This window comes from Rhynchophorus ferrugineus, unplaced genomic scaffold (genome assembly GCF_030347505.1).
Source record: "Rhynchophorus ferrugineus isolate W39M unplaced genomic scaffold, kcgeb_rfMv2 rfM1, whole genome shotgun sequence".
Lineage (NCBI taxonomy): Eukaryota > Metazoa > Arthropoda > Insecta > Coleoptera > Curculionidae > Rhynchophorus > Rhynchophorus ferrugineus.
In genome coordinates, this window is record NW_027472580.1 from 12,371,020 (window position 1) to 12,384,860 (window position 13,841).

General features: G+C 29.9%; 1 protein-coding gene across 2 annotated transcripts in view; it reads right to left on the reverse strand.

The window, feature by feature from the left end:
- LOC143204482 (neuropeptide CCHamide-1 receptor) overlaps positions 1 to 13,841 on the reverse strand; it is a 480,161-nt gene that overhangs the window by 262,346 nt on the left and 203,974 nt on the right. The window contains exon 3 of one of the 2 annotated variants that reach the window (XM_076417039.1): positions 12,117 to 12,156. The gene's annotated coding sequence lies outside the window, so the exon portion shown is untranslated. Of the gene's footprint in view, positions 1 to 70; positions 402 to 12,116; positions 12,157 to 13,841 lie in introns of those variants that run through there. The other variant, XM_076417032.1, reaches the window with a different exon arrangement.

Consider the following 13,841-nt stretch of genomic DNA (forward strand, 5'->3'; position numbering starts at 1 on the left):
AATAATATAAATAAATATACTAATGAGGTTATAACAATATAATAGGAAACGAGATATTCAAAAAACTTACCCCTCTGCACAATCTGACATAATAACATGCACTCAACATCAACATTTTGATGCTTTTCCAGATAATTGTCTTACAGTCCCGCAAAGAATGTAGAATAAAATTGTCAGCACAAAATAAAACAGTTCGATCAATATGAAAAAAAATTATCCAAATGTAAAAACACCACTTGGTAAGATAAATCTCTTTACACACTTCGACTCTTTCTATCTAAATAAAGAAGAATATATATAAATTAGTTGTTTACGTAACGAGCAATGTTCCAGGGCCGAAAACGTAGACTGAAACTAAACACTTACAATTACCGATAAATAAATCGTACGTTCTAGATGCTATATCGCAGTATGCCTTGAAGTTAAATTTGTTTTTCTGACTGGGCTCTATTTGCTATTGTTGTTAGCAGCGCCGAAAATGTCAATATAGTAAAATTAGTGTGTAACCGTTAACACAGTTATCTGGTCTGTTTGGGAAGCAATAATATTTTTTAATTATTTTGCCTCAATAAATAATTGTTTTTTAATGTAGCGCATTAAATTTTTAATCGCATCACAATCTATATATTGAATAGGGGAAAAAGTATTTTCGGTTTTCCTCAAAGATGGCTTTAGAGCCGCATATATCAAGAAATTCAATATAAATACCCAAAGATAGCGTGATAAACTTACTCAGTGTAAAGCTTGACCATCATTTTTATTATGTTTTGATCTGAAAAAGTAGTGTACACTCACCAATTGTGTGTTTATGGTGATGAATACATACATTAACGCTTCTTTAAATTTTTATGTAAATATATAAGTATATCTTCAAAGTTTACCTTTCAATATATAAAGCGTATACATACATCTAAAGTAATTAATATTAAGTCGTCATACCCTCCAAATATTCTTTAAAATCACTTTTACTATTTTGCGTGTTTTGAGAGCAATGTATTTTATTTGTGCTTAAGTCTGTGAATTCTGAACATTCTGGCAATAAAAGTATTTAATTAAGATGGGTTTATATACGTTTCGCAATATCCCATTAAGCAAAATCAAACGAAGGAGCTGCTCGTTATGTGAACATACAAAAAAATAAGAAACTAGAATCTGCTCTTACGAGAATAACTCGAAATGACAAGGAAATACTTTACTTCCTATATAATAAACATCGAAGGATCTGGTTCAATTAGAATGACATTAACTAAATGATGATAATAAGATACAATCCATTATACAAGATTTTTTGGGCTTTTTATCCTACTAGTCTAAGAAATATAAAAGAGGTCACGGTCAGTAGGCTTATGATATTATAGAACTTTATCTGTTCTCTCTTTCTTTATGGCTAATGATGTCGCCCCTTCATGTTATCATTATGGAAATGTAGTTGCTGCCCAACAGGTTAAGCTTTTATGTCAAGCTCTAAAATTTAGTTATGACAATTATAAATACCTGAGCCCTTCGAAGCTCTCAATATCTCAAACCGGTTTCAGAAACTTCTTGTCTATCTTCATGAAATAGGTTCACAATTTTTGTTGCATACAATATTTACAGTTTATAATGTTTTGTGTCTTCTATGTATATGTTTTTATATATTTTATAGTTTAAATACACTTATTAGTTTTTAAATTTTATTTGTTAAATTATGCCCTAAATTGTTACATTTTATTTTGTTGCTTTGGTTCACTAAGGTAGTACATTTTAATGAGTGAAATAATTACGTCTCCTTAAAATATTGTATAAAAGCAATAACATCCGGAAGAAGAGTTAATTACTTACAAAAACCTTTTCATTTAAATAATGAAGTAAAACATATTTTCAGCACATAAACGTTTTTTACCAGCTTTTCAGTCTGCAATGAAGTTAAAAAAATATTCAAGAATCGAGAGATAATGAAGTATACATCGAATGTATGAAGAATCTTTAACAATTTCAACTAACAAACAATTCTGAAGGGAAAAGAAAATTGGGTTCGATAAGATCTATTTTAGTGTAAGGGAACTAGCACATGATGTAACATTACGATTTATTACCAACTGTGGATATATAGCGGATAAGACGCCTTGCTATAAGGCCTATAGAGTTTTCATTGACTTCTTTTTGTGCCTAACACTAAAGTTTCTGCTTCAGGCTGCTTCGTTTTAAGTCAATTGAGGCTATAAAGTGTAACTGGTAGAAAGAGCTCAATGCTATATCGAAAATAATCTATAAAAATAGTTCGGAAATTGGAAAAACCACTGGTATGTTGTGTTTCATTCAACTACACATACTTTGAAATCGATAAAAATATAGATAAACATTTGTAGTAATTAATATATTATTATTAAATGTATGGAAAATAATATATTCTGGTTTAAGATATACTATGTTATATTTAATATGTTATAAATTGACTTAGGAATAAAATATATTAAGGAAACCTTATACTATATACTAAATGCTTAATTATCACATTTTGAAGCAAAATGTGTTTAATTATTAATTGTTTTATGTATAAAAAAGATCTTTTATAATATTGATACATAACTGAAATAAATACATTTATTGGTATATATTGACTTTGCCTATTTGGCTAATCAGATAGTAACCTATTTAAATAAATTTTGTTGTACAAATGTAAAAGCCTAACGGAGATATTAATATTTGCTTTTAATAAAGGATTAAGAAAAAGTTCATGAAACATTTTCAAATTTAATTGAGTATTTATATTCAAGGCATACTAAATAGATAAGATTGTAAATCAAAGTCTATAATTAATATTTACTGATTAATAATAATTAACTATTTCTAATTATTATTTTACAGATTATATAGCTATAGGAATCTTAATGGTAAGATACAAATATGGTACTACTTTTCATAAATTTTGACAAATTTAATCTTAGTAAGGTTTAATTACCATTGTTGTAGATATACTAAATCTGGAATAATATAGATACCTTTTTCCTTAATGTACTGCAAAACTTATCTGAGAGTAATCGAATGATTACTCTACATAAATAATTAACTCATAGTCCAGTTCATATGTTATTACTTAAATTGTGTTATTAATTATGTTTTAATAAACAAAATCTTCATTGTTAAAATTTTCGGGGTTGTATTGATTAATTATTAATTATCCCTTAATATTAAAGTCATCTTCCAGAAGTAGTAAATAGTAAGGAAATAGGAAAAAAGTGAAAGGAGATAGTTCCGGAACGGATGTTGTCTACTCCCTTTTAGCCTTTGATCCTGCGGTGTCAGTAATTACCTACTTCACAACACTTGTGATTTATAATAAGTGTTCAAAGGGAGAGTGATGAAGAAATTAGATTAAGGTCAGTATTAAAATATATCGAAAATGGGAAAAGAGGAAAGAGAGTAAAGGGGAACATGCGTCACCCATTTGCGATTACAGAATCAACTAAACATTTTTTCATCAAACCACTGTCGACCAACACTTCACTGAGGTATACAATTATAGGAGTGTTATATGCTAAGCTTAATGGAGACTCACGATAAGAGAAATCAATTTCTTTTGATTAGTAGGTTTTATTAAAATGCTTTTTAGTGAATAGAGACGCTAAACCAGAGAACATTATGCGATAATGGCTGAAAATTAAAAACCTTTTTATACACTGGAATCACAAACGTAAGTTGATAGCAACTCTAGGTAGCACTCAGTTATGTTCATCAGTTGTATTGAAAAAAATACTTTTAGAATTGCTTCCTAATCTGCCATATTTTCAGGTATACCTTCCGGTGAATTTTTACTGATCTCAAGAAGACGCCACAAAGAAAAGACATCACAAAATCGTGTAAAAATTATTTTGGTTTTGAGAGAAATTCTAATATGTGCAACAAAACAGTGTTACAAAAAATGTATCAAAATTGAGAAGCATATATTGAAACACTGAACGTATATTGAAGAATAATGTTTTGATGAATAAAATAAAATTTATATAAAAATAATAAGTTTCTATACATATCTTACCATGGTTTATTAAAATATTATGTATACTGACTCTCCCGCTAGGCAGCTATAGAAAATATATTTGTAACCTTAAGCGTTACCACATTTCTTCAGTTATATTACTTTAGTTTCACAAGCGGTTTGCGAAACTATTTGTCTCATTAATTTAAAATTCTAGCCACAAAGGGATCTCAAGGAATTTTTCAACCTAATACTTATTGCAATAATACGTAAAATATTTTAAAAGCAACAGCGTAACTGAACTAATGGTCTTGAATGCTCGCTATATTCACTGATACAGTTGTTGAGCTTCTGAGAATGATTGATATTACAATTCACATTGTAGACCCATATGACTTAAGAATAAGAAAGAAAAAGCTACAGTAATGACAATTATTAAAGTACTTCAAAGTTTGATACCACTAAGCTTTTAATTTCCATGCTTTATGAAAATTGTAGTTGTTTGTTTTTGGAGATCATGATCAAAGAACAGAACACGTTTGTTCTAGAATGAAATGGTTCCAGAATAAACAAAAAGATCTGTATCATAGAGGACATTATTCGAGGGCAAAACGGTTGTGATTGACCATCAACAGTGGTGAGATTTAGTGAATCGTATTGGCCGTTGAAGTCCAACTAGTGGCGGCTACAGCAACGAATTGGATGGGAAGTAGACCCTGGTGATGATGATTGAGCACTATCATTAAGTATTTTTTATTTTAATATTAAATAAATGTACAAAATATTTCCTTCTACTGTACAATTATACTTGTTACGTCATAAATATTGTTGATTCAATAACCTATAAATAGCTGTAAAATTGAAATATAAAACGACAGTATAACCACCTTGTAAAGATATTTCACGTTGCAGTCAGATGCCGATATAACAGCAAAAATAAACAAATTTACTGTTAATAATTCAATTAGCGATATTGTGATAAAATGACAGGTCCGTTCAAGTGGCGATGATACCACCAAATTATTCAAATTGTTAAATATACTTCCTGAGATAGCAGTGAGGTCACTTAGCGATATATTGATTTTTATCAACTGTAATAAATTAGGCCGAGATACATGTATTTAACGAATAAGGTTACTTAACACAATACCACTATCATAATTAGTAACATATAGTTTAGTTATTACATTCGCAATTTAGATATGCTCCAAACCTGGGGCTAATATCTGAAATATTAACCTCGAGATAAAGCAGTGGCTATTTTTAGTGAATCAATGACAGTACTCGGTTAACTTCGGTGAACTGAACTACTAAAAGAGATAACTGAAATTGGTTAGAAACTACTATTTATATTCTTTAATTATTGTGCTTTAGATTATTAGCATTGTTTTAATTATTGTATGCTACAAAAATATATTAATTGATTTTACATTTTTTAAATAGGGCTAAGAATCCTATTGATTTGGATAATTTGTTTTCACTTCTGTTATATATAGAATTAGGTTTTACACAATGTGTTCAATCACGTGGAAACTTAAATTAAGTTTTAGAGTAAATTCTGCCAGTGAAGTAAATTTTCAGACAAATATTAATCAATGTGTATTATATCAATGACAGACCATATACAGTTCTCCCAAAGTTATAAGATTAAATGAGAATTATTGATATGTAAAATATTTTAGAGTCTCTTTATTCTTTGTTGCCTTGTCTTGTTTCCTTGCCTTATAAAGAATCAAAATAATAAACAGGAATAAACATAAATGTACACAACCATGTCCCAGCAGGATTTGGACTCAAGAACTCTTCCTTTCCCTTAACCACGGCGCCTAATTTTTTTTATTAATCTTTTAGAACTCAGAAAAATGTGACTGCAGGCCATAAATATTATTTTATGATTTCCGTTAGACAGTATAACTCGAACTTGATATTGATATATAGAATATCGATTTAGTAAGTGATCTGCTGTACAAAATTATAATCTAAATCCTATTGTGGAGACTATTCTAACTTATCCTAAAAACTATTCTAAGTTATTTTAGAGATTATTTCTCACTATATGTGTCCATTAATCATTTCGTATGTTAATATTTGTTTGAGCTTACGAACTTCACTGCCATAGCGCACATTTAACTGTTTGGCGAGAGCATTGGGATGCCCTAACAGTCTTTTAACTCGTTATGAGTTCTAAGTGGATATCAACCCTGAATTACTATGTTGGAGATGGGACCAATTAAGCTGACAAACATTAAAAATGGACTAGAGTGCAAATGTGGAAATGTGGAAATAACCAATGATATCTATGGTTGTAAAAACTTTAGCATATCTAGAATTGCTTGTCATCCATCGAGGTATATAAGACTAAATCAACGTGTGAGATATATTTAAAAAGAAGAATTGGTTTAGCTGGTACAATACTAGCAGAAAAGGAAAAAGAATGCAATGTAGAATACATCGAACCATATTAGGGTATAACTTTGATAAGTTATTGATATCAGAAATAATCAGATATTGAAATAACATATAACAGATATTAATATAATACAGGGTATAGAAATTTTTCGTAAATCATATTTACTGATTCATGAGGATTATTGTAATATATAGCAAAAAAATAGATTGAATTCCGCAAAAGTCCAACGCATAAAAGAGATTTGTTAATAATAATGAATGAAGGGCAATACAAAGTGTTAAAAGTATATGGCGATGATTAAATATATGTTATATATGTTATCAAACATCTTGTTTTCAGTTGGTTCTTTTCCCACATTAAAAATGACATTAAGAAAATATGTTTATTGGAATTTATTGAATATTGTTTACTATTACTTTTACTAAATTATAGATGAAATTTATATTTTATATTATTTTGTGGTTTCAATAAACTGCGGTAAATGATATTCTTCAAATATACATGCAATTTTGATTATTTAGGTGTAGTTCCTCCTAAATATTTGACAGTGCTCTTATAAGGTTAATGCCAACAATTGAAATCGCTAATTATTTATCTGTTTTAGCTTCTTTTAAATGCTTTTATCAATTTTATAAATGATCATCCTTGGCTTCTAATAAACGTTCAGAACTACAAACTTCTGCTGCTGTTTTTACTATTCTAAAAAATCCAAAATAAGACCAAACATTATTTTTACACTTATTTAATTGTGACTTTTTCACTAATCGAGATTTTTTTCTTGTCGAAGAGGACACATCCTTCTTTTCCTAAACTACGCTAGCCTGTAAATATATAAATATTTTGTTACTTTCTTTTATCTCCTTGAAACCTCATTTAATTTAGACAGCTAAAGCTGCTTCTCTTAAAAATAGATCATTTTATTTAAAATATTTGGGACTAAAGTAATTAGGAATATTTAGAGCAAAAGATCTTGCTCTAGTTCCTTTAATAAATCTGAGAGAAAGTGGCAAAAGAAATCATGATATTTAGGTTAAATCTTTGAAAGTACGTTTAAGCGTATTAAAATCGTCATTGGTCGATTATTTCAGTCATTATTTTGTTGTAGTTTATTTTTGCAATTAAGGACACTCTGTCGTTATCCCATTTATAAATTATTCCGATAATAAATATTAAACAGCCTATTGACGGGTACATTATACTTAATTTTAAAGTATATTAAATGAACAAATTGGTTATTTTCAGCTGCCGCTTATAATTCTTCATTTCCATTACCGTATTTCCATTAATAGCTCTTAATTTGCACCATAAACGGTTCATTTCGTTGCGCTTAACCTTCCGGACTTGTTCTCTGTCTTTGACTTGCAAATAGCCTCCCGAACTCGAACTAGATCTCGATATCTTGACTGATTTTGTTAGTTACTCATCGATTAGAAAACAACACTTTCCCGGTATCTTCGATACCTCAATTTAGCTGCCGATGCTCAAACATTAGGTGTTCATTCAAGGCTTTTCAAAGAAGATAGAAATAAATACAGTGTTTCGTTTTTTTATAAGAATTTATTCCTTGAAAAAATCTGTCATAAAATTATATAAAAGCTATTTATTATGGGAGTGTTGATTTTCAGTTTAGCATCTGCAACAATTAAAGCTTTTTGTGGGTGAATAGACCACATGTGGTTATTGAGATTGACAATAAATTTTGGTTTTATACATATCCTATCACAAGAAGTTCCACCGTTTTATAACTGGCAACTCCTGTCCGATATATTTTAACTATGAGTCGGACCCTTAAACCCTCGGAATCAAAATACAGATAAATATTAATATAAGATGTTAGAAATTTTAACATACACTCCTGATTGAACATTGTGATTTTATCATTTTATTAAGTGCGCATGTCCAGTCCTAGCCAATAGAAACTTGTATAGGCATGGATGAAAAGATTTCTTTACTGTCGTCTCTGGGGTCATTCATTTTGATGATGCGATTGGCTGTTTTAATGAACTCATTATATGCACCGTTTTAGTACATGGCCTTTCGTCACTGTTTCATTAAAATCGTAGTTTTAACAAGTTACACCTAACTCTATATATATATATTCATATTATATCTAGATATATTTGCACAAATCAAATAAAAAAGCAATCGAACGTGTTAAATCCCACATTGTGGACGCATCTAAACTTCCCGATCGATCTCTTTCAATTTTTTGTTAGCCACTAAATATGTACGTGGCCTGGTCTTATTGAGAAGGAAGACAACTCCTATCCCATTGATCCTATGAATTGTTGTCGAATTATTAGTTTTACCACATCCCTGGCCACCAATGATAATTAGCAGGAATTTGTAAATATACTCTGCGTTGTGAAAATGTAAACGCATTATTATAGTTTCAAAAAAGGTTCATTTTCTCGTGTAGTTTAAATAGTGATTCACTAAGTAGCATTTTATTGTTAGTTGCTATTATAATTTTTATTTTATGTAAAATTATATTTGTAAGCTTATTTTTTATTTGTGTAATACAATAGGAGACGTATTTTTGAAGGTTTCCTAATATCACAAAATATAATGTTTCCTTTTTGTCTCGTAAATATTCAATAACGAGCAAAAGGTAATTTTAAATAAACAATAATTATAATCAAAAAACCGAGATCGGGAAATATTGAATGAAGAATAACAATGACTGTATAATATAACAACAGCACAAATGGTTAATTTTAATATTTTATATTTAATGAAATTTGTCGTTAATGGAAACGTATTGTTTAGAACTAATTAAGTATTGAATACACTCCAAGGTAATTAACGGTTTTTATAACAATCGATCACTTTACAATGGCTGCTAGGCATATCTTATTATAAATTTACGTTAATTACAAAATTACTGAGAAAGATTATTAAATAAACTCAGGCTATGGATAAAAAAATATATGAAAGGAAGTAATATTAATAAACAAATGAAAACGTGATATAGTATTAACATAATCAGATAACCGATCATCAAGAGGAATTAAGAGGAATATTTTTATATCTGGAGAATATGAATATGATGAAGCAATTCGGATCCCAATTCATGGATTTTGTCATCGTTTTCACTGACATGTGATATGGTGCATTGTCTTGGCGAAGCAGCACTTTTTCTCTTTTTCTTCAAATGCGGCGTCTTTTATGCGACAATTTTGTCCTTTAAAGCGGTCCAGTAACGCTATGTAATAGTCCCTGTTGATATTCCTTCCTTTTTTAAGGTAGTCAATGAAAATTATTCCATGCGCATCCCAAAATACAGACGCCATAAACTTGCCAGCCAACTGTTTTCCCACGCTTTGGAGCGGGTTCATCGTGTGCAATCCACTCGGAAAACTATCGATTGGACATCGGACTGAAGTGGTGGAGCCATGTTTCATCCATTGTCACATATCGGCACAAAAACCTGGGTTCATTACGCTTGATCATCTTCAAGCACTGCTCCGAATCATCAACTCCTCGTTGTTTTTGGTCAAAAGTGAGCTGGCGTGGCACCCATTTTGCACCGAGCTTTCTCATACCCATATATTCATGAATGATATGATGTATACGTTCAGTGTACAGTATATCTTTAAAGTGTCCGCTATTTCTATCAATTTCAATTTACAGTTATTCAAAATCATTTTGTGAATTTTTTTAATGTTTTCGTCGGCAAAAACCTCTTTTGGGTGTCCACTGCGTTCACCGCTTTCGGTGCTTATTTCACCACATCTAAACTTAGCATACCAATCCTTGATGGTTGATTTTCCTGGGCCAGTATCCGGTTTTTGTTTCAACTGTATTTTTTCTCTTCAAAAACAATATTTTATCAACACGCGGAATTCCTTTTTATCCATTTTTTTCACAATAACAAACGTTGTTTCACTAAAATGCTATAATTCACAAACTAATGATCCGACAGCTGTCAAATTTATACACGCATCTTTTGAGGGTTAGGACAAACTATAACATATATGAATTTAATTTTAGTAGCGCCATCTATGTGTCAGGCTCTGGACGTTTCAATTGACCTGTTAGCTAAGAAATGAGTATCAAATACAAACACTATATAACTGTATTTAGTGAATGAATGAAAATCGAACATTCATACATTGGATTACTACAACATATCTTAATAGAGACATTACTGACCTATATTTTAATAAAAGTCAATAGCATAAACTATGTTCGGAAAGCGCTACGAGTGAGAAAGAGAGATATTGGTTTGGGCAAAAATTAATTCCGCTTTTATAGATTTCAAACACAAGTCACCATAATCACACTTTCCAGACCGTCACTCTAAAATTTTTAAAAACTTGAAATTTTTTCTTGGAGCCAGCTTTATATAATTAAGTGAGTCTTGCTGAGAACAAAAAGTAGTCAAAATATAGAAATAGAAATCATATTTTTTTGTTAACAATCACTAGAGGGCCGGAGGTAAAAATATTACAGATTTCTTTTCTTTTATTCGATTTACAATTTTTTTGTGACAGGTTATTTTCAGGCCTTTTTCCTATTTTGTTGCATAATTGTCAGGAAATTTGTTGTCATTACGATATTTTTGTAGCATTTAACCTAAGTGTTATTTTCAAGAATGTTAAGGTTCAAATAAAATTCATTAATTTTCAAAGGATTCTGCTCTAGTGCAGAAAAGCAGACTTCAGGAAACCTCGTACGATGTTTTCGAACAGGAAGATGATTCGATCAAAATGTGGAACATCATTGTTTAACCAAGATACAGTTCCTAATAGTAAGTTTTTCATTAAAATGTACATCGATAATTATATTGAAATACATAATTACATATTTATAAATCATCTTTCTTAAGGTAGAGAAAAGAAAATCATGGCTTCGCGTTAAATATTAGAATTAGCAGTGGCTCAGCTGACATTAAAATATTCAAAAAGAAGTAAGAACAAATATCATATTTAAAAAAAAATTAATAAATTGGTAAAATTATAACCCATATGTATCCTCAGATGATTTTGAAGTAGAGGAATCTGTGCTTTCAACTTCATACTGATACGAAATAATATAACGAAAATTCTTCAGATATTGTCACTAAATAGTGATCTTTTTAAAAATGATTAATTTTGAACATCATATTGAGCAAAGATAATGTAATAAGAAAAATAATAAATTATGTTGCTTGTTCTAGTGTACGAAAAAAATTAAAAGGATGTCAAAGGGCAAAATGAAAGTTTTGCGTGGTTACATATAATATAGATAGTGTCCAATTAATATTTATATTTATTATTTATTTCGCCTTGTAATATAAATAATATTTTTGGTCTTACTTTTTACTTTCCTCCTGTATTAAATAATTAGATTGGTACAACTGCCAAGCTAATATCGTTCATTTAATACGGTATGGAAATATCACCCAAAAGATAAAACTATTTTGATTAATATGCATTATAACAATTTTTCTGAATTACCTTTTTGCCTATTTAAATTAAAAAAGTGTTCAGAATACATGCAAGGACCTAACAAGAATGATCGATATCCTTACAAAAACATCATTCCAACCATGACATTGATATGGACGCCATGTATCATATTTCCAATCTTTACCCTCCTTATTTGTCCCTGGTAAATTACAACATTACAAGAAAATCATTTAAAATTTTCTCTATATTGTCGTATATTTTCACAAAAAGAATTTATAGAATCATAATATGTATTCTTCGAAATCATCCTAATAACCTTATTTTACTATTTCAAAATAATAAAATAATAAAATCTTACCGTTCTCAATGTAGATTATATCGATTTGAATCTCGGAAACCTGAAACAAATTAGATATATCACAAACAATACTTCGAAAGACTTCCAGAACAATAAAGGAAATACCTGCAACGTGATCAAATAAAACAACTTTCGTTCGATATAGTCGTTTTCAGAGTTTCTTTCTAATGCTTATGTTGTTATACAATTTTTATTATTCACCATTATACGGGAAGCTTAACAAAGCAAAGAACTCGACCGTTTTATTAAATACGTAATTTCCTCAAGAATAATATGTACTTCAAGGTATAAGAAAATTTTATTAAACCCGGAACAGATATGAAAATCTGCTGCATTAATTTTCAAGACAATTCACTTAAAATGTCGCTGTCGTGTAAGCTGAAAATGTCAAGTTTAAAGTTATTAAATATTATGTAAAAAAGATCTCAGGTGTTTTCTGCAATATCTCAAATATGGTTCAAAGAGCATATAATGATATGCAATATAAAATATATGCAAAAAATCATGTTATAAAATTTAGTAAACAAAATTGCCCAAACCTAATCACGTCTTTGTAATATATCAATGAGGTATTCTTTTAATTAGCCAATGTGTTATTTCAGCACAGTTATATTCCACTATGAAAGAGTTTTAACAGGCGTATAGGAAAATCATTACCGTTTTTTATTTCGACAAATAACTACATAATTTTCAGTATTTTTTTATTAATTACACACTAATTACTAATTTTAATCTAATATTAGGTATGCTTAGTCCAATTTTAATTTACAATTAATTTGTTACTACTGTTCTGTTGTACTTGCCTTAATACACAACCAAGGCGCATATGGGTTTAATTAATTAGTAGGTATTTCCCAAATTAAGATAAAACTAATCTATTCTGAGTTATAGTTAAAAATACAATTATACACTTGTAGCGACCTTGAGGCATGTCGAATTTGACATCGTAGAATAACGGTCTACAAAATAGCCAGAAATATAATCCCAGATGTTGAATACGGGCGGGGTGCCAGCAGCGCCAACTAGAACCCAATAACGAATAGCTGACGGCAACTCCGAGACTTTTATCTGGGATGTTATTGAAGGGTATTGCGATTCAATCAGTGCTCAATCCTTGTTTGGTTTAGACGTGCCACCATCGACTGCCCAGGCCTCGTCACCAGGTAACACCGCTGCCATCCGTTTTATTATTTGTATTTTTCACATTTTGTTATATTGCCCTTAAATAACGGTCACATAATGTAAACACCACTGTTTCATTTCGTTTTACCTCCATTCACCGAGCCATCTAATTTACCCTAAAGTGGTGACCACGACGTGATCTTTCGCAAAATTGGGTTTGGACTCGTGAATGGAGGGTACATACAACATGGTGTATTTTACGTGGCCGTTATATTTTTTGTTTAAAAATTTTAAATATTTTTAAATCGATTCGTTTTCGATTTTACCTTCACTATTCCTTTTCATTTTATTCCTATTCATTTCATTATTTCCAATTCATTTTTTAAATATTTGTCAAAATTTTTTTTCACAGTCTTTTGAATTCATAGATATTTTTACACCACTGTTTAATCATCAGCGTCTCGGCTAAACATTTCTTTCGGCGCCATGATTAAATTATAATGTTTTCTTTCGCTCACCGTCTCCGTCATAATGGCAGACATTTTGATTTGAAAGGCTTTAGGCAGCATCGGTCGGACGTCGTTATTTGTTTTTTCTGAATAC